This window comes from Ictidomys tridecemlineatus, chromosome 2 (genome assembly GCF_052094955.1).
Source record: "Ictidomys tridecemlineatus isolate mIctTri1 chromosome 2, mIctTri1.hap1, whole genome shotgun sequence".
Taxonomy (NCBI): domain Eukaryota; kingdom Metazoa; phylum Chordata; class Mammalia; order Rodentia; family Sciuridae; genus Ictidomys; species Ictidomys tridecemlineatus.
Genome location: NC_135478.1, coordinates 58,307,650 through 58,334,651, shown reverse-complemented (window position 1 = coordinate 58,334,651; position 27,002 = coordinate 58,307,650). Strand labels below are relative to the sequence as shown.

The 27,002-nt window shown below is 36.8% G+C and overlaps 1 pseudogene; it reads right to left on the bottom strand.

Annotated features, from left to right (window-relative positions):
* Window positions 1-11,567: 11,567 nt before the first annotated feature.
* Window positions 11,568-12,775, bottom strand: LOC101970033 (prostaglandin E synthase 3 pseudogene; annotated as a pseudogene).
* Window positions 12,776-27,002: the final 14,227 nt, after the last annotated feature.

Sequence of the window (27,002 nt, the reverse complement as noted above, 5' to 3'; positions counted from 1 at the left end):
CATTCAGACTTCTAAGATATAAGATATGAAAAGAAAGGAAAAATGGCCAACCAATGAATATAATCCCATCATGCTCATGGGGAGGTGGCGGGGCGGGCCAGGACTGACAAAGGCTTGTTTTTGTGTTTGCAAACAGGTAGAAGTTGGGATGAACTAGGGAAACCACTCTCTTTAGAACTGCCTGAATTCTCATTAGTTACAAGCATTACTTTGCTGTCAGAAGAAGCTTTCCTTGGTTAGGATTTTGTCTTAGTTCTTCAAAAATAATCTATTAGCTCCTACCTTTTTCTTATGTTTCTTGTCTTTTCAATTCCCTCTTGAACAATCTTTTCATAAATTATTTGGGCTTGATCAAGGTATGTGTTTCATGGGGATTGGGCCTGGTGTGGTATGGAGATCAAAAATCATGAAAAGATTTCCCCCACCCCTAGTAGATGTAGGAAAGTATGAGGAGTTGGAGCCCAGAGGCAATAGGAGGGTATCTTAGCAGAGAGAGTGAGCTTGCTTCAGAGCCCATGCAGAAGAGGTGAGTAGAAACAGGGGTACCAGTGGGGAGTGAGGAGGGGAGGGAAAAGAGAAGAATTGGGGAATAAAGTTGACCAGATTATGCCATATGCATGTATGAAGACATCACAAGGCATTCTAATTTTATATGTAAATATAATGCACCACCTAAAACATAAATAAATAGAAGTGTAAAAGTGTTCTTTTTTCTCCATATTCTCTCTAGCCTTTATTTGTATTATTGATGATTCCCATTATAACTGGAGTCAGATGAAATATCAATGTAGTTTTGATTTATATTCACCTAATTGCTAAGGATGTTGCATATTTTTTTTCATATATTTACTTATTGTACTTCTTGTTTTGAGAAATGTCTGTTTAGCTTTTTTGGTCATTTATTTATGGATTATGTTGCTTTTTTGGTTTAAGTTTTTTGAGTTTTTTATATATTCTGGATATTAATTCATATTTATTTATTTATTTTTAATTTAATTTTAATATATATATTTTAGAGGATTAGCTGACAAAATTCCTCCACCCCTATTTTTTAGACTTTCCCCTTCACTCTTGTTTCCTTTGCTATGCAGAAGATTTTCAATTTGATGTTATACAATAAGTGATTCTTGATTTTATTTCTTGAGCTTAGAGGTCTAGTTAAGAAAGTCAGGGCCTGTACCAATATATTGGAGTGTTGAACCTGTTTTCGTGTAGCAGTTGCAAAGTTTCTGATATAATCACTAGGCCTTTGATCCACTTCTGTGTGGAATGAAAGATAAGGATGTAGATTCATTCTTCTAAATAGGCAGAACCAGTTTCATCACCATTTATTAAAAAGGTTCTTTTCTCCATTTTTTTGTACTTTTGTTGAATATCAGATGAATGTATCTATGTGGGTTTGTCTCTCTGTCTTCTGTTGTGTTCCATGGGTCTTCATGTCTGTTTTGATGCCAGTGGCATGCTATTTTTGTTACTATAGCTCGGTGGTACAATTTGACTTGGAGTAATGTTATGATTGCTTTGGCTGTTGTGGGTCTTTCATTCTTTGAAATTAATTTTAGGACTGTTTTTTATAGTTCTGTGAAAAATGCCATTGGTACTTTGGTGGGGATTGCATTTGAATCTGTGTAACACTTTTGGTATAGTGTGGCCATTTGACAATATTAATTCTTCCTATGCAAGAATATGGAAGGTCTTTCCACCTTCTGACGTTCTCTTAAATTTCTTTCTTCAGTTTTCCGTTGTTTTTATTGTAGATGTCTTTCACCCCCTTGAATAGATTTATTCTCAAGTATTTTATTTTGAGATTATGTGAAAAGGACTCTTTCTTTCTCAGGAGATTCATTTTTGGAATATAGAAAAGCTATGGATTTATGTATGTTGATCTTGCATCTTGATATGTTGTCAAATTTGTTTATGAGCTCTAGAAATCTTCCTGTGTTTTTTTTTTTCGGGGGGGGGTCTTCTAAATATAGGATTATGTTATCAATAAACAGAGATAATATGACTTCTTTTCTTATTTGTATCCTTTTAGTTTCCTTTTCTTGCCAAATTGCTCTAGCAAGCATTTCAAGAACCATGTTGAATGGGAGTGGTTAGAGTGGACGTCCTGTCTTCTTTCTGAATTTGGAGGAAATGCTTTCAGTTTTTCTCCATTCAGTATGATATTGGCTTTAGACATGCTGGTTTATAGCTTTTATAATGTTGAGGTAAATTTCTCCTGTCTCTAGTTTCTGCAGTTTTTTTTTTTTTAACATGAATGGGTGCTGTATTTTGTTGAAGGATTTTTTTTCTGTATTTATTGAGATGATTGTGTGATTCTTTTCCTTAATTCTGTTTATATAGTGAATTATATTTATTGATTTGTGTATATTGAACTAAACTTGATCCTTGAGATGAAGCCCATTTGATCATGGCATACTATTTTGTAAACGTGTTTTTGAATGTGGTTTGCCAGTACTTAATATTAAGGAATTTTATGTCTATGTCCATCATGGTTGGTAGTTTTCTTTCCTGGATGTGTCTTTGTCTGTTTTTGGTATCAGGGTGAAACTGGCTTTATACAATGAATTTGGGGCTGTTCATTTCTTTTTCCTGAAATAATTTGAGGAGGGTTGGCATTAGTTCTTCTTCGAAGCCTGGTAGAAATCAGCTAAGAAAGCCATCTGATTCTGGGCTTTTCTTTGTTGGAAGGCTTTTAATTGATGTTTCAATCTCATTGCTTGATATAGATCTGTTTATATTTTCTGTATCTTCATGGTTCAATTTTGGCATGTCACCTGGGGAGCATACCTGGAGCTGGTTCTCTAAATGGACATGTGCACAACTCATTGGTTCATATTAATTTTTTTCCTGGTGCTTTGACTGCTGTGAGATCTGTCATGGTTGGGCCATTCCTCTCAGGTGATGGGGACAGAAAACTTGAAGTAGCATGTAGAGCAGGTTGCAAATCTGCTGAGTAGATATTTTCTGTGACTTCTTTCACTTTCTGTGACTTCTTTCTTTCAAGATGCATAGCTGAAGATATGTAGAAATTTGCTTTCATCAAGCCAGAGAGCAAGCTGGATGGTGGGTAAATAGTTCTTTCCATCTCACATTCAGCTCCCTGGGACCTTGGCATCTTCAGTTAAGATCTGAATGTCAGCAATAATCTGGGTGGTGAATTAATTTGCATGAGTGGGTGGGTTCACTACAGTTAATTCTAAGCAGCCCTGACTACCAAAAAGAAGTCACCAAAAATTTGTGACATCATTGGCAAAGGGAAAGAAAATGTAAAAGAGAAAGCTTTGATACCATTAGTGTATTCTGGAGAAAGAGAGAAGACCGTTTCCTGAGATTTTCTTATCTTCCTAGCAAATTGTACTTATTCTCAGTGGATCATGAATAAAATGAAGACACCATAATTCATGCTGTACTCCCTCAAATTTCAGTTTCAATAAAACTGTCATTTTCTCATAAATCATGATTGAGGCACTTTTAAAATAAAAATGATATTGTGTTGGACTGGGGATATAGCTCAGTTGGTAGAGTGCTTGACTCACATTAACAAGGCATTAGGTTCAGTCTCCAGTACACACACACACACACACACACACACACACACACACACACACACACATTATATATATATATATATATAGTGTTTAAACCTGAAACTTAAAAAGAAAAATACATGTGAATACAGTATTTATGAAAAAGTCTTCTTGCCATCTATTACTCAATAGGCACATTGTAACTTACTCTGGCAAGAAGCCATATGAAAGATAAGAGTGTGGGTAGAAGTCACAAGAACTTCTCTCACATGATCATAGACAAGGTAAGGCACAATGGTAATTCACTTAGAAATGAATGATACATAGAGAAGAGTTCAATTTTTCAAGGACTTTCAAAAACATGATCTCATGATCTCACTGGAGAGAATCTTTATGGATATAATCAATGCGGTAAAGCCTTCACTTATTACACTTTTATTTATATTCATAAAAATCTTATACTAAAGACAATCCCTATAAAGTAAACAATGTGGAAAAGCTTTTAGTTATTCTAGCTCCATTAGAAAACATGAAAAAAAATTCATATTTGAAAGAAGTACTATGAATGGAAACAATGTTGTAAAGCCTTGGCTTAATAAAAGTCCACTCAAAACCATGATCAAGCCAGGTGCAGTGATGCATGCCTATAATCCCAGATGTTTGTGAGGCTAATAAAGGAGGATCACAATTTCAAAGACAGCTTCAGCAATTTAGTGACACCCTGTCCCTAAATAAAATAGGAAAAAAAAGGGTTGAAGATGTGGCTCAGTGGTTCAGCACCCCTGAGTTCAACCTCTGGTCCCCAAAACAAAACAACAACAAATCTATAAATTCATCCTAGATGAAAGCCTTATTAGTGTAAGCAGTGTGTTAAAGAGTACACCTTCCAAGGTTATATCTCAATTACCCACCTTCTCTGCTTAGTAGAGAGGGAAGGCACAACAAAGTCAAATAAAACAAAAGAAATGTTCATATGTACAGACACCTGAGGAGGGAGTGATTTCCACTATTATCCTTTGTGTTACCTACCAGAGGATTGTAGCTTTTTAGAGTTTTTTCTCACAGCAGAAGGAAGTTCATCTTAATTCAAACAGGAATCTCCAAATTTCATCAATTTAGACCTTTCCTCCTAAAGTTGTTGTCTCCTTGCACAGCACCATTGGCTGTGGGTCAAATTACCAGCACCTGAGCCTTTGGGGGACACTTTAAATTCAACCTATACCTCTTTATTTACATAAAAAAACTCATTCAGGAAGTCTCTATGTAAACAGTTTGGAATAGAATTCAAGTTTTCCAATTTTATTCAAATATACTAAGTGACTTTTATTAGAGAAAAACCTGATAACTTTAAGAAATCTGATAATGCTTTCAATTTTTCAGTTCTTTTAAAAACATGGAATTATTCAAATGTGAGAAAAGTCATGCATATGTGAGGAGCATGGTAATGTTTTACTATATTCATTTTAAAACAAAAAAAATAGTCTTGAGAAAAACACTACTAAGGCATGGAAAGTGGGGATGCTTTTATTTTTACTGTATCTATTCAGAAGTGAATAATGAATGCTGGAACTGAACATGTGTGTTTAATTGACTTTAAAATGTGAAAACATTGTTTTTCCTGGCCAAATCTCTTATCATGGAATAAGAGGCTTTTATATTCAATTTTCTAATAATTTGATGCTTTTTGTCTTGATAGTCAAAAATTTTGTATATATTGGTATAACATATCATACATTATTAGCTAGTACACATAGTGTATGTATGTGCACACAACATTGTGTAAAGTATATAGGAGGTATAGTAGTTTGTATGAAACTACATTGTAAATAACTAGTTTATATGATAATGTATGCAAATGTACTTAAACTGTATGCAATTGATGTTATAGTATTTTGTATTAAATAGCTTCATAGTGTAGTTTTTAAAACTTATCAATCTGTAATATAAAATGATTCATCTTTCTGGCAGTAAGCACAATTAATTATCCCAAACCAATTTTTAGAAACTTCCTTTAATGATACTATATAGTCTTACCCCCTTGCTAACAGTTTGTTCTCTCCTCTACCCTTAGTGGCTCTGGAGAACTTACAGTGATCGCCTATGCTCGACAGTGAATACATGTGACAAATTGCTGTCCAGCCCATCTGTTATGTGATGGTTGTCATGTGTTTGTCTCAGTAACCTAGGGTATTATTTTCTATAATCAGTGGGGTCAGTGAGAAATTATTAAAACCATTTATAACACAAGCAGAAGTATGAGTCATATTTTCAGAACCAACAGTTGTTGATGGCCTTTGGCTCATGTCATCACAAACTTATGAGTTATACCATGTGTTGTCATCTCTTCCCACACATAAAAATTCTCATTACATAGAGAGAAATGGTTTATAAACTGTGCCATGCATGGCACTCATCTACCATTAAGGTCGTAAAAATAGCGTACCTTAACCATTCAGCATTGAGACCTGATTACTAAGAGTCAGGCTGTAGCTTTATGGTAACTGCATTTACTCTGGTCACCATTATTATTTGTATTGGTCACCATGTACATAGAACCATTGTACAATCCTGGGAGATGACCAGGCATAGTTTCTTGTAAAGTTGCAGAAAGCAAGTAGACACATAACTTGGGGAGAATTAAAGGAATCCCCTAGTTAGATTCAGTTGTCTAACAGGGGCTATTGTGCAGGCAAGATGGTGTATTTGTCTGTCTCCTGTGTGCGGCTTCCTCAGCAGCCCTATGTTTACCTTCTGATGAGGTTTCAATCTATGGTGCTGGCACTGATGAGTGTAGAGGGAAGGAGCATTTGGCATCAACCTATCATAATGCATGAGAAAAATCTAACTCAACAGGTTCTTCCCAAGAAAAAAGACTATAATGTTTGTGGGCTTTCCTTAGTACTGCTGCTTGATCACAAAAGTGGATATGGCATCTACTTTTATAGGCTACTAATTACTGAAATAATAGTAATTGCATTGACATAAGAAATTGGTAAACTAATAAGTCTCAGATTTGAAAATTCAATGCCCTTAAGTCAAGAACAGGTTCAACCAGATTAAAATGAGGTGTTTCTTCAAATAACAACATACCTGAAGTGGTATGGTACAACTGGAGGAGGTAGAAATTGGGGAATGTCTTTGGCTATATAGATTTTTCTATCTGCTTTTTGATCATCATGATGTAAGCTGCTTTGCTCTACCACACTCTCCCACCATGATGTTTAGCCTCACCTCAAGCCTCATGGAATGGAGCCAGCCTTCTATGGACTAAGACCTCTGAAACCATGAACCCGGAAATAAACTTGCCTATTCCATGATTGTTCTGGATGGGTCCTTTAGTCACAGTAGTGAAAAATCTAACTAAAACAAGGTCATAGTTTTTAAGTAATCTAGGTATATTGTAAGAATTAAATTAGGTGAATATAAATGTTTACAAGTTACATAATTAACTTACCCTTGTGTTACAACAAGTAATTGAAACTTATATAAGTTATTTCTGAGTTAAAATACTGAGTTTTAATTGTTAAAAATGAGGATAAAATCACCTAATATTGACTTTTAAAAAATTTTATAAAAATATATTTTATTTTATTATTACAATACAGAATGAAATGGCACCTTATAAATTTCTGATCTTTGTAGGATTGTAGCTGTGTCACTTAATTGCTAGTGTGAGTATAGGTTAATATGTCACTTCACTGCTGTTTGAACTATAACTTTTTAAGCATGGCTTTGTTTGAAATATAGATTCTAGGAATGTATGCTTGCAGATATCTTGAGAAATTGCTCCATGTGGTAATGACCACTTCCAGATATCACTTGCAGATTTTTCTCTGCCTTTGTTCTGCTGCTGTAAACTGTTTATTGCAAGAACTTCCACTCATGGTTTTTGGTCATGAATTCAAACCCACCAATGTTGTAATGGTTAAGAAAGAATGTCGATTTTTTTCTATAAAAGCCCTGTATAACCTCAGCTTGGGACCCAGAATTTCAGAGCTCATCCGGGTCTTCTGATGTAATAAACCTGAGTTTTCCTACCATCTCAGTTGTGCTTGTGCTCTTGCTGAATGTGATTTCCCCAGCATACATGTTCTCTTTCACATTAAAAAAATTGACCTAGGAAAGTATATATTTCTCTAATTCATATAATATGTATTCAATTGTTGGTATAAGTCAAATACTTTAAATATTGCCAATTTTATACGTTTTCACCATAGAGTTGATAAATCAAAATTTCTTAAGGCATATATAATTTCACATACTAATTATATAAAAAAATTACAGGTGTTATGGTAAAACATTTATTAAAGAGATTAACTCACGACTTATGGACAAAAATAATAAACAGTTTAGCTTTTCATGATGTGGATGAAAAAAAATATTAAACAGCCAGGCATGGTGGTCTCAGCAGTTGGAAAGGCACTAAGCAACTCAGTGAAACCCTGTCTATGAATAAAATAGAAAATACAAAAATAAAACAATAAGGCTGGGGATGTGTATTAGTGGTCAAATGCCCCTGAGTTCAATCCCTGGTACCAAAAATAAATAAATAGAAATAATAATAATAAAGAAAAGAGAAACAATGAGTAGGAGGGAAATTTAAATGTATCTCTAAGTGTAAGGATGTTTCTGTAAGGAAAGTTTACAATTATAAAGTTGATTTTTGTATGAAAATGTAGAGATCAAAGTAGATGGAAGGAAACTTGCAATTTGAAAAGACAATGAATCACAGGCCTTCAGATGTCTCAAAAAGTTTTCATTGCATCCTACCCCATCATATGACCAGAAATGTATCAGGGAAGAATTCTTTTCATGGTAAGTTCCAGAGGGACCTTCCATAAACCCCTTCACTTGGAATCACCTCTGGATGGATTTTTCTGCTCACTGATATAGCTGAAACTAGAGTTGAAGTAGATCCAGATGCATCATGTGCAAGTGTTGAATCATGCTGCTTAGGTAGAGTTGGGTTTGGAGGTGCACAGAATTCAAGAGTTACAAGGCATGGCAGCTTCTGTTTGAATTACAAAGGAAAGCATGGGAGTAAAGAACAAACACCTGTATCAGTGTCTGAACTCCTTCAGGAACACCCACATGGGAAAATTCCTAAAGAGAATGTAGTGAAGTTACCAGAAAAACATTGCCTGGGTATCAATTTTCTGCACCATGTTTGAAAATCACTGATATTAGCATAAGGCCCTCGATTTCAGCCACTGAAACTAGCAGAGTTCCAGGACTTGAATTCTCCAAGGCCTTGGGAGAGTACACCTCACCAGAATATACACCCGATGGTGGTCATGGGGGTTTGGGATTTAATCTCTACCAGTCTGAATTTCTTTCTTACTTGAGACTGGCTCCTTTCTTTCACTTCTTTATTTCTTCATTTTGGAATAGGAATGCTTGTCCTATATCATCATATTTTAGAAGTATGGAACTTTTTTTAATATAAAATAGGCCCAAACAGGAAAGAGTATATTCTTTAAATCTCAAGAGACTTTGAACTTATAATTTTGAGTGATATTGTAACCAGCTAAATTTTGAAACTTGAGAGAATAAGATAATTCATTTAGAATTGTGAGAAAGACATGATCTCAGGGAATGAGAGGCATAATATACTGGATTGGATATGCTTTAAGTCTATCCCCCAAAATTTATTCATTGTTGATCATCAGTTCAACAATGTAAATGTTGTTGGGAATTTTCAAGAGTCTTTTCTTATATTTTTATTTTTATTTCAATGACAAAAATTAGAGTGAATTTTTGAATTTGTTCTTTCTTGATATACATGACAAGAGGGTATTTTGACATATTATACATACATGGATTATAACCTATTCTAATTAGGATCTCATTCTCCTGTTGTACATGATGTGGAGTTTCACTGATGAAGGGTTCACATATGAACATAAGAAAGTTATGTCCAATACATTCTACTGTTTTTCTTATTTCTATTTCCCCACCCCCCACCTGATGTGTGTTAGCATTTTCATATAGAAAGAAAAATTCAACCTTTGGCTTTGGGGGGATTTCTTTATTTCACTTAGCACGATGAGCTCCAGATCCATCAATTTACTGGCAAATTTATAATTGTATAGCCAGTAATTCACTGGAGATAAATTACAGGCCACTGATTAGGATATAATTTCATATTCTAATTATTTTAAACTTTTTTGTACAGTCCCACATGAGCATCTGAGAGAAACCACAGATCCAAAAAAGGACATTCTTCTCCTTACAAAAGCCCATTTCATTTTTAAGAGTCCCCATCACCTTAACAGTTTCGGCATTGCCCAAAAGTACAAGTACAAAGTCTGCTCTGAGACTAAAGGCAAACTTAACCTGAACCTTGTGTAATTCAAAAGAAAGTCATCCAGATCCAATATATAATGGCACAGAATAAAGGTTTTCATTCCACCAGAGAGAAATACGATGTAAGATAAAACCAAGACTCAAATTCAGCTTGGCATATAGGACCTGTAGCTCTGCATCCAGGATGTGGTGAATATGCTATGCTGATATTCTCTTCAGAGAGATTGTGTAGCTCCATCCCTATATCTTTGCTGATTGCAGACCACATAACATCTCTTTACTTGTTTCTTCTCAAAAGTTTTCAATTTTCCTCAGCAGATGTCCCACAGTACTGGTATCTCAGGTATATTCATTTCAGCTTCCTTTCCACATCTTCATGCCTCACCCTCTCAGGGCAATCCACAAGGATTCTGTCCCTGAAACTCTTTCCTCATCTACAGGCCTTCCTTTGAAATTTCTGCAGAAGCCTCCTTGACCCCCTAAATTCAGCATTATGCATTCCTGAGGAACTGAAGGACATGATTAACACCATGGTCTCCCAAGATCTGAAGCAATAGACAAGCTTTCTTGTGCCCTGTCTGTAGCAGCATCTTAGTTTCTGCTTTACTCAGCATAGTGAAGCCACTTCCTAGACTCCACAATGCAAGAAAGGTATTACCATGGTCTTTTTTCAAAGTAATTTTTATTTTTATACTCCTGAGCCTAAAATGGATGTGGTATGCCCATTTATGAGCTACCTTCAAGCCATATTTTCTATTTTCTAATGTACCTAGGACTTTCTTACTGACTTTAATTCTTTTTAAAAACTACATATTCAATAGATCTAGATTTACGAGCACTTTTCTGGACAAACACCCAAGTTTTTCTAATTAAAAAAAAAAAACTTCTTTTTTTTTAAATTAGAAAAATTAAAAAAGTTCTTCTCTTGTTTTCTGCTTGTAATAGTTACTGTAAACTAAAAGCCTTCAGAAATATTAATATCACTGCCTGGATTTTGTGCTGCCTTGAAATTTTCTCTGCCCGATTAGTCCATCATCTTTAAAGTCAACCTCACAGAAAGTCTCAGGGAATGGGCAAAAGGTAGAAAACTTATTTGATATAACTAATGGGAATGAACTCTAATTATAAATTTCTAATAGTCTGCCTATGCAACTCTTGAGCCCATTCTTGTCTTTGCAGACTCCTATCAGCATTCTGAACTTCAGAATCCCCACAAGAATTACACACTAAACTCCACTTACAACATTCTAAAATGTTTATTTTCCAGTTTGGATCTTTAAACTAAGCCAATTCCCAAAAACCAAAGGCCAAAGCTTTGCTCTGATATGCAGATGCTAAATCACAATAAGGGGTGTGAAGGTAAGAGTAAAAATGTTTTGGGATTAGACAAAGAGGAATAAAGGGAAGGAAGGGAAATGGGAATAGGAAAGATAGTAGAATAGATAAGACATTATTTTCCTATGTGCATATATGACTACAGGATCAATGTAATTTTTTCATCATGTAAGAATGAAAGAATGAGAAGTTATACTCCATGTACATATAATTTAACAAAATACATCTTACCATCATGTATGACTAAAAAGAACATATAAAAAAAGACAAATTTTCCCACTAAGTGAAAAAATTCAAAAAGTGTCACAGCTACTTACGTTAATTAAACAAATGACTCCACTTCTCAGCAAAAAAAAAAAAAAAAAAAAAAAAATCTGTTCTAGTCAGTTTTTTTTTCATTGCTGTGACCAACACATGTAGCAAGAACAATAGAGAGGAGAAAAGTTTCGCGTGGCTAACTAGAGACAGACTACATACCTGAAGGCATTCTCCCAGTAACCTACCTTCTCTTACCATACCCCATCTGTGCATAGGTAGCGCTGGTATTCTTTTTTTTTTTTAAGTCTTCCAATGGTTTATTAGAAAGAATGTAGACATTTTAAAAAATCCCCACTGTCATGAACATAAATTGAGGTTTTCAGCTAGATATAAGCTGAAAGTGCCTTAGCTGACTTAAATTTGCCCTATACAATGGTACATTATCAACCCTTAGTGAAGCGGGGGGAACAGGTTGAAAAATGGGTTAAAGGAGGCAAATACAGCAGCTGCCTTTAGAGCTATAACTCAGGAATTTTCTCAATCATGAAATCTTGTGGAGAAATAATTTTCTTTCTCAAAATCCAGGCGACGACAATATTCCTTACTCCAGATCTGGCATTTTTTCATCATCACTGTCTTGTGAATCATCATCTGCTGCATCTACTTCTGGTAAATCTACATCCTCATCACCACCCATGTTGTTCATCATCTCAGAGAAACAATCCAAATTAGACATGTCTTCATCTGAATCCTCTTCCCCATCTTTCCAATTACTGAAGTTCACACTAAGCCAATGAAGCTTTGCCCTTTCTTTGGTTAACCTAGGCCATGGTTGGCCAGACTCTCCTTTTAGTGAACAACATACAATTGATCTGTCCGTTCTTTTATGCTTGGAATCATTTAGAGCAACACAGTAAAAAAAAGATCAATTTCATTTAAATGCTTAACATTATCACTTCCTCCAAGACAACTGAAAGTCAGTTTGGATTTTTCAAAATTTACGTTAACATCTTTACTGTCTTCAACACAAAATTCAATGAAGACCTAGTCCACTTTGCAGAAGCTGGATTGTGAGCAGGGCAGGGGGACAGGCGAACCTGTGGGCTGGCCTCTCTGGCGGTGGCTGCTCCGATCGGCTCCTCTCTGATGGGGACTCCGGGGTTTTCTCCCCAATCGCAGCCTCTAGTAGCTCTCCATAGGCCACTTTGGCAGCAGGCTCGGGCTAGATCCCGTGAATTCACCACTTGGAGAGAGCGGCTCCTCTCTCCTCTGACCAGAGAGAAGAGGAGAGTGTAAGAAAAGGGGCCATGAGGACCAAGAAAGACCGTGTGCATGCCTGCCATAGTGAGGCCGGTTGCCGGCTGGCGCACTGCTATTCTTTATCAGTGAATTAAGCTGTTGATTAGATGAGACCTCTCATAATCTACTCATTTTACCTTGAAAATTTTTTAGTTGTCTCACACGGGAGCTTTTTGTGAAAATCAGTTTCAAAAGTATCTTTTGACTAAGATCTTCATCTTTGGAAACTCTCACTTTAAAAAATCGAATGATCTCATTTTACAAATGAGCACAATGAGACTCAACTATCCCTTTCCCCCCCAAAAAAGTCTAGGATTTCTGTGTCACAACTAAGTTATCCCCTAAAACAACAAATATAATTTATTTTTAAAAATTGCCATTTAATATTTTGTAATTAGATAAAACTAGTCCGTCACAAACTATAAAATTTTGTGTTACTCTCTATACTGAGAAATACACTTATAAACAATTTCAAGAGAATAAAGAGAGTCTAGTTCATTTAAAGGTGGACAATATGCAATATAAAAACATTTAACCACTTTCCCACAAAAGAGAGTTAAAATCTCTCCTAACCTGTTTGATTCATGTTTTAGAAGTAATGTTATGTCAACTAATTAAAAATGATATATAAAAACTTTATAAAATAGTATTTAAAAAAGAGAAGGATTAGTTTCAAAAATAAAGCCCTTATGTAACACTTGTCAAGAAGTCACGTCACCTGAGTTACGACTAATTTCATGTTAAGATAACTATTCAAGTTCATTTAGAATTAAGGTCAGGATGTGCTTTTTGTTGTAAGGATTACTGTAATCTTAAGCAAAAATACTATACATAATTAAGTAAAGGTTTGGAATTATAAAAAATAAGTTCCTTGGTTTACAGCTATCTGAAAAACTAAATGTTTTTTCTCTTGTTAATTTCATTTTGTATTTTCCTTTTAAACTTTACAACTATTTCCTGTTAATGTCTTACACAATTATAATTTTTAATATAACAACCTAAGTTAAGATAATAAGGCAATTAAGGACAAACAAGATATAAGACTGACTTTCAGTATTCATACAGACCCAATTTCATAATTTCATTGTTTAGCTTATTACTAAAGACAAAAGTTAAGTCATACAATTGATGGGAGCTTAGCCTTCTTTCACTGCTCTTTTCAGCTTAACAACAACCTTGGTTATATCGATAAACACATTCCTAAAGGTGATTTTTGCTCATCTTTCTGGCCAAGGGAAAATACTCACTAAGTAGTTTCTTATTGTTTAAATATATTATACCATGCTGGGGGCTGTTTTCTAAATTTTAAAACTAACAATACTCCAGCTTATGGCAGCTCTTCTTTTCAACAACTTTACAAAAACAAAAAAGGGTAGATAGAACCCCACAAAATCATTTAAATCATGTTCTGTTTTAATTTTTATTTATAAATCATGTTGTCAAAGTTCTCACTCCTTCTCAGCAACACATGGTTTCTACTAGAGTAGGCCCATCGGGCTTAGTCTGGTGGAGAAACTTACAAACACGACAATGGAATAAACCATATTCCATAATAATATGGGGCAACGGTCATGCTTGTACCTTTCAGGAAACTGAAACTCATCCTTTCTGGGTACATGAATACACTGGTCACCACCACCATGAAAGATTTTGAGCCACAGTACAGGCAACTGACTAACCTGATGCATCAGGCTGAACATATAGTCAAACAACAGAGAAGTGTGAAGTCTCCAACCACCATATTGTGACTATTTTGGCTTTATTGAGCTTTGAGGTAAGTGGAGTTCATGGGAAAACTTACTGGATCTATTTCCAGAACCACTTTAATACATCCAGCTATGTGGGCTGCAGAATTCATACCAGTATTTACTAATGACTATTCATAAGATGGGATGTTTTTCAAACACATTATACCTGTACATTCAATTGGATTTAAGTATACTGCATATGGTGGGAATTTACCTACATATTGGACCCACAATGAACATGCTTGTGGTGTAAAAGTAGCCTTAGGGGAAAAGACATCATATGTGGGATTCAGGGCACTTAAACACACAGGCCCTGAACTTAAGATCATATGTCTGGGCAGTTAATAAAATGGGACTCTTCTCCAGTGTTTCCCTTGGAGCATCCACGAATACTTTACTGCCCTAATTGTTCTGAAATAGTACTTAGTACTTTTCCTGAATGGATGGAATGTGCAAATGTCTTTCCAGTACACCATAAAGTTTCTGGTAATAATGGATATATTTTGGATTGGTCTCCCAGAATTGATAAGAAACAGCTCTGTCAAAATTCCATGACTCCTGGAGGATTTGTTGGTATTGTCCTGACTTTCACTGGTGGTAGCAGGCAAAAAGATTTTTGGCATTTAATAGCTGCCTCAGACTTTATCAATTACAAATGGTCCCATGCCTGATTTTATTGATAGGAGCTGTAAAGCAACCCCCTGCTATGGTCTGCAGACCTGTGTCCATCCTATTTATGTTTTAATTTTTGGAAAAGGAAAAAAGAAGAAAGATATCATGCAATGTGTAAAAGATGTAATGTGATGAAATGCATCCCTAGGTATAATATAAGAAACGGAGAACTTGTATTATACCAACACTCTTTTGTTTTACCTGCTGCTGCAGGCTGGACGGCGGGGCCCGCGTGAGCCTTGGCTCCGCTTCTGCCCGCTGCTGTTTTCACCTGCTGCCTTCCTGCTGGGCGCTTTCGCGGGTCGCTGTCAGTGCACGCCGGCTTGCGATGCTGCAATCCGGCTGAGCACAAAAACACAAGCCAGATGGAACTGAAACAAAGTTTTATTTTGTGAGAGGCCGTGTGCGTCCCCCTAACAAGCCGGTCCACACACCCACACACGTGTGTCCCTACCGGACCCGGGGGGCTCCACTTCCCCCGGAACACCCTCCTACCATCCTTCCCCAACCAATGGGAACTCTCCAGGAGTCTTGTAACTTGAGTCCCCAAATGGGCCTAAGTGAACAGTAGGAGCCCAATTTCCATATGAATGTAATACTTTGCAGTGGCTCCTAGCATCTGCCCCCTTCTGTTTAATTAAGCAATGGCAATGTGGCTAGGGACCGTGCCTGGTAGGTTGTCCAATTTAACATGTGGTTCTTACCCGTCATGGGAGAACTGACTTTTACACGTCAGTTTCCTGTCTTAGGTTGAATCCACTGTAATCAGATCAACCCGTCACTGACTACCGGTCTAGCATAGCCATGCTTGTGGATAGGCCTAAGCACCAGTGGGGGGGTGAGGTTCTTGCCTCACCTCTGTTGGCCCCCAAATTTAACTTTGGTGCCAGTGGGGGGGTGAGGTTCTTGCCTCACCTCTGTTGGCCCCCAAGTTTTAGACCATCACTAGTAGAAGGGAGGAAGATACAGAAATGCCACGACACCAAGCCAATTGACGGCTCCTTAGGAAGAACAGTAACACTGGTGACACAGCAGCTAAGATATTTCAGCACTACCATAATTCACTGTATCAACAAATAGAGCACAATGCATACAGGTGATACATAGTCCAGGCAAGTTGTGTAAGCAGTTCAAAGTGGAGGAGTCTATCAATATGTCCATTTCCTCCCAAAGTAAATTAAGTCCTTGATTGAGCAGTTCAAAGTGGAGGAGTCTGTCAATATGTCCATTTTCTCCCAAAGTAAATTAAGTCCTTGATTGAGGATACTTATTGAGTTATATTGATTGATGTATCAGTTTATATAGTTTACTGTGATAGCTATCATAGAAGTTGTAGTTTGGTTTTATCTTAGTCTTCACCGGCATTGGGATGGAGATGGGAATTCTGGCCATGGTGCTAAAGAGACATTATCTTGAACAGAATTGTTAAATATAATGAAAAGGAAAGGTGAAAGTAAACAAACAGATCTGTTAACCACCTTTAAAAGCAAAATTTATAACAGCTGTTTACCTAATTTAAATTAAACCATATAAGTCACGTGATTTTTTTTTTTTTTTTTTTTTTTTTTTTTTTTTTTTTTTTTTTTTTGGATCCATTTATATCTATTTATACATGAGCGCTCCTTATAAATGAAATATGGACATACACACATACAGACATACAACACAAAACAGTGCATACATAACATAGAACATATAGGACAATAGTAAATAAAGGCCTTGTAGCTATACCTAGGTGAAATCTCCATTGCAATGTTTAAAAACTTTACAGTTAAAAAAAAATAAAACACAGTCAAAAAATAAAACTGATCAGAAAAACATTAACCTAGGTTTGTATGAGCTCAAAAAGAAAGAGAAAATAAATAAATAAATAAAATAGAACCTTATGATGTGGGAAAAATGTAATAATAAAATAGATATTGAAAAAGGCACCGTGGTAAATCACTGTTGTAGATGTAAGAATAGCCAAGCTGGAGCTCTGGATATCAGCTGTTATGGATTTGAGTCAAATCATCTTCTTTTTCTGTAGAAATTGTTTTAGTTAATCTCTCTGGAATCCAAATTGGTTGCTGTTCCTCCTGTGGAAAAACACAGACGGAGCCCCGACTCCAGACTATTACTGGGTCCGGACCTTTCCATTGTCCTGTTAGAATATCTTTCCAAAGTACCTTAGGCTTATGTACATTTTTCGGATACATATGTCTTTCCGCAGCACTAAGTCCTGATGAATCCAAATTTAGAAAGTTTAGAGTAAAAAGGGTTATTTTAAGTTTATCTTTGGGGGATATATACCCTTTTCCAATTCCTTCCTTTTGTTTTAATAAGTACATTTTAATAGTTTGATGAGCTCTTTCAACTATGCCTTGACCCTGTGGATTGTATGGGATTCCTGTTATATGAGTAATGCCAAATGATGAGCAAAATTGTTTAAAAGAGTTAGACGTATAACCAGGAGCGTTATCAGTTTTTAACTGTTTAGGAACACCCACAGTGGCAAAATTTTGTAAGCAATGAGCTATAACATCTTTAGTTTTTTCTCCGGCATGAAGGGAGCCCATTAAAAATCCAGAAGAAGTATCAACTGTAACATGTAAATATTTTAATTTTCCAAATTCTGGCAAGTGTGTAACGTCCATCTGCCAAATATGGTTAGGTATCAGTCCTCTAGGATTGACTCCAAGATTAACTTGTGGTAAAAATGTCACACAATTTTGACATTGTTTTATTATATGTCTGGCTTGTTCCTTAGTTATTTTAAAACGTTTTTGTAAGGTATTAGCATTGACATGGAACCTTTTATGAAAATTTATAGCTTCTTCTATTGTGGAGAAAATATGTATGTCATGTGTAGATTTATCTGCTAGTTCATTACCCAAACTAAGGGCTCCAGGCAACCCTGTATGTGCCCTGATATGTCCAATAAAGAATGGATCTTTTCTGTCCCAGATTAGAGTTTGTATAGCAGAAAACAAAGAGAAAACAGTAGAGGAAGGAGAAATCCTACCAGCATCTTCAAGGGATGCTATAGCATTAACTACATACTGGCTATCAGAGAATAAATTAAATACAGAATCTTTGAACATCATAAAAGCTTGTAATACTGCATTGAGCTCTACCTTTTGAGCTGATTGTTTGGGTACTAAAAATGTAAAAGTTTGATCAGGGGTAACTACCGCTGCTGTACCATTGTTTGACCCATCAGTGAATATATTTGGAGCATTCATGATAGGGTTTTTTTTTGTCATTTTAGGAAAAACTACAGGATGCTTAGACCAAAAGGACAACAAGGGATTAGATGGCAAGTGATTATCAAATGAGACACTAGATTTACACATGATTATTGCCCAAGTATTTAACTCATTAGCTAACTCATCAATTTGATCCATAGTATATGGAGTAATAATTTTATTGGGAGAAATCCCAAACACTCCCTTCGCTGCTTTTATCCCTTTGAGTATTAATTGTCCTACAGCCTCAGGATATCTAGTAAGAATAGTATTAGGGGAATACGATAAATGTATCCACAATAATGGACCTTCTTGCCAAAATACTCCTGTAGGAATATTTTTTGTTGGTAGTACAATAAATAATAAAGGCAAACTTATATCAATTCTATCCAAATGCATATTTTCCATATATGTTTCAATGATTTTTAATGCCTTTCTTGCTTCAGGCGTTAACATGCGGGGTGAATTTGGATCTGATGGACCTTTTAGGATATCAAATAAGGGTCCTAATTCTCCTGTTGGTATGCCTAGGTAAGGCCTTATCCAGTTTATGTCTCCCAATAATTTTTGAAAGTCATTAAGTGATTTGAGTTGATCTACTCGTATTTGAATTTTTGGTGGACGGACCATGGTTGAGGATAATAAAACTCCTAAATAATTAATTGGAAAATTTAATTGTACTTTATCTATTGCTATGTCTAGATTATAATTTTTTAGTAAGTTTGTAAGTGTGGCATAACATTCTAGCAATGTGTTCTTATCTTTATGTGCTAATAACACATCATCCATATAGTGAAATATTTGTAGTTCAGGATTTTGATTTCTAAGTGGCTGGATTGCTTTATTAACATAAATTTGACACATAGTCGGGCTGTTCGCCATCCCCTGGGGTAAAACTTTCCACTCATATCTCTGATCAGGACCTTCATGATTTAGTGCAGGGATAGTAAATGCAAAATGTGGACTATCCTCGGGATGAATTGGAATTGAAAAGAAACAATCCTTAATATCTATAGTTAACACATGCCAGGTTTTTGGTAAAGCAGACAATTGGGGAATCCCTGATTGAGCAGGTCCCATAATAACCATCTCATTATTAATGGCTCTTAAATCTTGTAATAATCTCCATTTACCAGATTTCTTTTTAATGACAAAAATGGGAGTATTATGGGGAGATACGGAAGGTTGTAAATGTCCTTCCGCTAATTGTTGTTTGACCAGATCGTGGGCTACTTGTATCTTTTCTTTAGTCAGGGGCCACTGAGGAACCCACACTGGTCTTTCTGATTTCCATGTAATTTTGATTGTCTCAGTGGCCCTTTTTGAAAACCCAATCCATGTTTATTTATTTCTTGATCTATTTGAATTGGTGCTATCATATCTTGATCTTGTTTCCTTAATCCTTTTTCTTTTCTAAAGCCTTGTTTAGCCCTACTAGTGGGCGCGTTAGAATTGACGTTATTTGTTAATGTCAATCCTAATTGATCTAGGACATCCCGTCCCCATAAATTTATGGGAAGATGGTCCAATACATAAGGCTGTATAGTTCCTTCACATCCTTCAGGATCCCTCCAATCTAATACCATAGCACTTCTATGGGGGTTAGTTGCCACTCCTAGGCCTCGAAGCGTTTGAGTGGCTTGTTGCAATGGCCAGTGCTTTGGCCATTCCTGACGAGATATGATGCTGAGGTCAGCACCTGTGTCCAGCAGCCCATTAAAATCATGTCCTTGAATATTTAATTTTAGCATTGGGCGAGAATCTAAATTTAAAGAAAGCATAGCCCAATCTACACCTGTGGAGCCTAATCCCTTGGAACCTCTTTCTACATTACAACTGGAAAATTCATCATGTAGGCTGGGTATTATTAATAACTGTGCTATTCTATCTCCTGATGAAATTACGGATATACCTCTTGGAGAACTGGCTATAATTTTTATTTCACCCTCATAATCGGGATCAATTACCCCAGGACTTATCATAAGTCCTTTTAGTGTAGAAGAACTGCGTCCTAATAATAAGCCTACTGTTCCTTGGGGAAGAGGTCCTTTTATTCCTGTGGGAATGATTTGAACTCCCATCTCTGGAGTTAATACTGCTCTGGCAGAGGCACAGATGTCCAACCCTGCGCTCCCTCTAGTTTGTCTGATGAGGGATCTGATGGATAGTGCGTCCTGGGCACTACCTTGATGGTGCTGCTGGGTTCCTCCATTGCCCCGTATATTTGTGGCTTTGGGCCCCGGGGCATTGGGCCCTCCAATTCGTTTTTTGACAACGGGGCCTGATACCTTTCTCCACGATATTGTGGGTAGACACTTGGTCTTTGTCCATTTTTTGATAACGGAATACCCTCTATGGTGGTTTGAGAACGGCATTCATTAGCCCAATGTCTCCCTCTATGGCATCGTGGGCAAATACCCGGGATTCTACTCCTTTGATACCTAGCTTTGTTAAACCCTCCTCCTATGGGGCAATTTCTTTTAAAATGTCCTTTCTGATTGCAATTATAGCATGTTTTTGGTTTGGTATCTAAAGCCTGTTTTACTTCAGCTGCCATGACTTGTCCTTGTTCATCAATGTCGCTACATAATTTAATATATGTGTTTAAATCTCCATGTTTCCACGGTCTAATGACCTCTTTGCAGCAACGATTTGCTTGGTCATAAGCCAGTTGTTTTATAAATGGCATTGCCTGTTCTGTATTTTCAAATGTCTTAGAGGCTGTTTCAATAAGTCTAGCTACAAAGTCAGCGTAGGGCTCATTAACTCCTTGTGTTATCTTAGATAGTTGACCTTGTAAATCCCCTTGTCCCTTCAAAGTTTTCCATGCCTTAATTGCATTCATAGTGATCTGAGCGTATACGCCAGGATCATATCTAATCTGTTGCCTCTGACCCTCATAAGGTCCTTTCCCCAATAGCATTTGAGAATCTCTTTCAGGATAACCTGCTGCTGCATTTCGCCTAGCTGTCTCCCTGCAAAATTCCTCATTGGCAATTTTCCATAATAAATATTGTCCTCCATTTAGCACAGAGTGACACACGCTAGCCCAATCTTCTGGTGTTAAGTCCCAGCTGGTAATAGATTCGACCATTCTGACAGTAAAGGGAGCCGCAGGCCCGTAGGTTTGTACAGCTTCCTTTAATTGCTTTACTATTTTGAAATCTAAGGCACGGTAAACTCGTTCCCTTTCTTCTCCCCGCTCAACTACAGGGCATGCTAACTTTTGGGGTCCTGCCTCAGGATTCTGTTCATCACCTATGGAAACTGAGGGCTGCTCAGCTACAGGTGAAGCTGTTGGTTGAATTACGCCCTCTGGTGATGGAACGGAGTTAGTACTAGCCTCCCTATCTGAGGGTCGTTTTTTCCCTAAGCTTGCCTTCTTCAATTTTTCTTCTGTCTGACTAGCTTGAGGGACCTTTTGTTTTGCTTGACCTAATAAGTTTTCTGCCATAGCCTGGACCTCTAACAATTTACTTAACAGTCTTTCGGTTTGTTTTTTACTAGATTCTAATCTACTATAAAGGTAACGTAACCCAATAAGGTAGGATAGAAGAAAGCCAAAACAGAATGAAACAGAAACGGAGAGGAGAAAAATGATTATATCAATTTTTTCTTTCTCAGGGCCGAATAACTTAAAACCTTGAGCCAACCATTTTTCCCAATTCGCCTGAAAAAATTGTAAGGCTAGAGAGCCTGAAATAAAAGCAGAATAAATCAAAACAAAAATACCCATTCTGTCGCCTTTCCTTAGGGGCGAGCGATATCACTCACCTATAAATTTTGGGCGTTCCCCGTACGGGCCACCAAAATGCTGCAGGCTGGACGGCGGGGCCCGCGTGAGCCTTGGCTCCGCTTCTGCCCGCTGCTGTTTTCACCTGCTGCCTTCCTGCTGGGCGCTTTCGCGGGTCGCTGTCAGTGCACGCCGGCTTGCGATGCTGCAATCCGGCTGAGCACAAAAACACAAGCCAGATGGAACTGAAACAAAGTTTTATTTTGTGAGAGGCCGTGTGCGTCCCCCTAACAAGCCGGTCCACACACCCACACACGTGTGTCCCTACCGGACCCGGGGGGCTCCACTTCCCCCGGAACACCCTCCTACCATCCTTCCCCAACCAATGGGAACTCTCCAGGAGTCTTGTAACTTGAGTCCCCAAATGGGCCTAAGTGAACAGTAGGAGCCCAATTTCCATATGAATGTAATACTTTGCAGTGGCTCCTAGCAACCTGCAGCTAATATTTCAGATCCATGGTATTCTGATGCTGGAGTTCAACTCCTAAAATGGATGCCCAACTCCTAATCCTAACCCTAGATAACTAGACCCTGGTGTTCAGTAGGTTTTATTGTACCTCAAGTAGTTACTTTGATATCTATTTTGGTTTCTATTTTGACGTCTGCTACAGCCTTGTCCCAATACTTTCAAAAGGCTCATTTTCTTTATTTCTCAAAATACTTCCAAAGCCTACATATTGGTACCACAATAAACATGCTTGTGGTTTAGAAGCAGACCTGTGTTCATCCTATTTATCCTATTTACAGTCAGGTAAACATTGATTAAATGATTAAATTAAGACTAAATTAAATGCTTTGGAAGCTACTGTCATAAGAAATGAGCTTGCTGCTCTCAAATTTAAGCAAACATTTTGATGCCATGTCAGCTACAGATTTGTTTGTGTTATACCAGTCAAATATAATGCTTTCCAATGGGATTGGTAAAAGGTTAGAAATCATTTAATTGGCATTTGGCACAGAATAATGATGGTCTATTTCTGTGGAGTGACTTCATAGCATCCAGTATACTCAGGAAAGCAGGAATGATCTCATGGTGCAACCATGTAAAATGTGAAACAGCCTCATGGGAGGGATGGATATAGATGTAAGAACATATCTGTACTAGATAAGAATTAAGGCTGTAAATAAATTAAAAAAAGGTGGCCTGGAGTAGGGGGTCGGGGACCCAGTTGTTTATCACTAGACAATTAGATTCAGTTTTTCTCTCTCAGACCTTATACTTCCCTCACCCTGAAAATAAACAAATTTATTCAACAACATCAGTTTTTGCATATGTGATTGGCAAATATAAACAGTGTTCATTATTGGTGAAGGCAGAGTGAAATATACTTGCTCCTTGAAATACAATTTGGCAATATCTATCAGGTTTAAATACATACATGCTTAACCCAGAATATCAGTTTCACAGAAACATGCTGGTGGACATGGCCTCTCACCTTACTTGGCATTCCCTAAATATCTGAAGTCCACCCTAGGCCATCCATGCAGAACTCAAAACGATGTCTGGCACATGGACTTCCAACCTGGGCAGCCTTCAATTCCTCATTTTTCCTTCATAAGTGATCTCTCTCTTGTTGAAAATGACACTTTAACCCTAAATGGGCAAATAATCTTGCTTCCTGCTTTCTGAAAATAGATGAGGAGAGGTGAATTCTGCATTATTCTCACTCATTCACAAGCATTTGTGGTATCTCAATAAAATACTGAATTTCAAAATTTATAAGCAGAACACACAAGACTTCTGTTACAATGTGCCATATGTGCAGTGCAGAAATTTTTAAAAATAACATTCTTAAATTTTTATGTAAAAGTTATGACACTACAAAAGGTTAACAAGGCAGAGACAATTGCATAAAACTCATTATAAGTTGCCATTATGAGTCTTCAGTAATTCTCATCAGCATCGACCTGTGTAGCTTCTAATCCAGAAACTGGTGAGGGTGACACGGATTTAAGAAAAACAAACATTTAGAGAGAAAAGAAAGATAGGGTGGGAAACTGAACTCTAATTAAGAACAGTGACACAGCACTGTCACTATGTTTATCATATAGGTTTTATCATAAAAAGTTCTTTTGTGAGAAGGTTTTTGCTAGCAGACATGTTTGAAGGTCAAAGTGCTGAAGAAGCATTATGGTTATCTTACTATGCCCAGAATTCTCTTGAATCTAGGAGTCAATGTTTCCATCTCAAGGTTAAAACTGATGTATTGGGGACCTTTGCCCAGAGAGACCAAGTTGCCTTAGCAAATAGGGAATGTTAGCCCTGTACTTTTACACAGAGGAAATCTCAGCACAAGCATAACACAAACATGAGGTACTCAGACACCCTGATTTACATCTCTACTCCCCACACTCATCATTTTCCTTTTATTTTATGCTCTACAATTATCTTTATAGTATTTCAAAGTAAACAAAAGATACTTCATTAAGTGTATAAAAATTGCAGTACCTCTATCTCCGTGATGAATTTAAAAGAACAATGAAAATATCAAAAGCCAAAAAAAACACAAATAATATTCAAGTGTGACTATTTATATACCTTCCAGATATCTTTTTATCTATGTGATAGTATGACCTGGGCTCTACAATTTCCTTCAATTTTGCATGAGATGACTTAATACTTTAATATTTAACCTAAAGTTCCAAAATTACCATAGATAAATTTGTTTGATCAGTACAGTGGAAAAATGTTTTATGTATTCTTGGTTTATGTTTGAATTAAACTGTGTTCTGAGGTATGTATTTTGTTTATTCACATAGCTCATGGAGAAATAAAAATTGGACTTATTTTATATTTTCCAGTATACATGTGTTTTATTCAATCTGGGAGTCGTGGAGCATTTGTGAATCAAAAAATGTTTCATATAAAAATTTAAGGAAAGAGGGAAAAGAGAAGAATATAAAAAATTGAGGTATTTATGTGTTAGGAGGGGGAGAAAGTAACAATAAAGCTAAATGACCTTGAATAACCTTTGCAACACCTAATAAGTGAACATAGATTAAATATTTTCACTTTTTTAATATATGCTTATAGTTTTACACATTGTTTGGAATCATACTGTAGGAGAATAAAAGAATCTCAGGAAAACAAAACTTTACAAGTGTGTCTTTTAAAACCTTTTGCAGGTACTCTTGGCAGAGTGGGGCTTAAAGTTTTAATTTCTTTCTGTTTAATCCCTTCTAGAATTGTCATTTAGAGATGGACTAGAGACTCCTTCTTATTTAATAAGTCTTTTTAGGAGATCTCATTTGATTATAGTCTGTAATTGACCTGCTAAAATCAGCACGTGGAATTTTATTTTCTGTGAGGCTGAGCTGCTCTGCCTTCCCATGCTGGGATGTACAATTGCCAAAATGGCAATAAGTGCCTGCCCCAAATCCCAGAATAATGAGGTAAAAAACAGAGTCACTACAGCAGTTGGTGCTAATTTGTAAGTGTACCAACAGTGCTGAAAGAATTTTACTTCATCATTCCCCAAGTCATTTAGTATGGGACACTTGCATCAATGTTCATGTGTGTATCAAAGAGAAACTGTCACATCAGGTTCTGGACACTATTTTCCTGAATTTTGCAAGACAGGAAGAAGAAATTTTGACATATTTGTGCCTTCATTTCACCATGCTTTGGTTGTGCCAGGTGCCCCCATATAGGTGAGGCCTTGCTGCCTAAATATCTATAGATGGGGATGGAAGTGTCATTCCTGTAGGCATGAGTAGTTTTTTTTTTTTTAAAGAGTGAGTGAGAGAGAGGGGGACAGAGAGAGAGAGAGAGAGAGAGAGAGAGAGAGAGAGAGAGAATTTTAACATTTATTTATTTTTTCTTAGTTCTCGGCGAACACAACATCTTTGTTGGTATGTGGTGCTGCTGAGGATCGAACCCGGGACGCACGCATGCTAGGCGAGCACGCTACCGCTTGAGCCACATCCCCAGCCCCGGCATGAGTAGTTTTGATGTTTCCCCAGTTAATGAGACATAGCCCCTTAATGTTTTGCTGGTATTGGAGAATCACATTTTATTGTTAGGGGAAAAAATTCTAAGCAGACAATTATGAACTTGGCTGGATGATTTTGTTACCAATCTCAATGACCTACTTTCTTTGCAGAATTAAAATTGAATCTTTATCACTAGACTGAGGGTGTAGCTCAGTAATAATAGAGCACTTGCAAAGCATGTGTTATGCCATGGTATGAACCCCAAAACAAAGCAAAAACAAAATAGTTTTTACATAAAACAAAGTTTATTTACAGTAAATAATACACAATGAAAATCTCTTTGAAATAAGTGACCCCATACTTTGGGCATAATATGTAACTTTATTACATTGAGATAAACATTTTCAGGAAGGAAATATCTACATGTGGAGGTTCAGGTAAGTTAGTCCAGGATCACTAAAAATACATACTTTTTATCTAGTATTTAGTTGGAGGCTTAATTTTGTGATGGGTGAGATTTATAGCATTGTCCTTGTTGACAAAATCAGTGGCTCCATTGGTTCCTCTTTGTCCCCAGGAACTGACACCTAGCCCCTCAGGTTATGCTGGCCATGGGGTTACCTTGTGTTGTTGAATGATCTGGGATCAATCCAGGAAATCATGAACTTAAATGTCTGCTTGTTTACAATTCAGCAATTTATAAAAGTAACAACTGGCATACAACATGTAGCTATGGAAATCAGTCTCCACTTTCTTCCTGGTTGGATATGTTGGCATTACAATTAAGTAGATTTCATTTTCTAGTAACTGGTACATTCTCTTCAGATTATGTGATAGAGGCCAGTCACAGTTGTGAGTCACAAATAACATCTCAAATTATGGGATAGGGTTCTCAGGG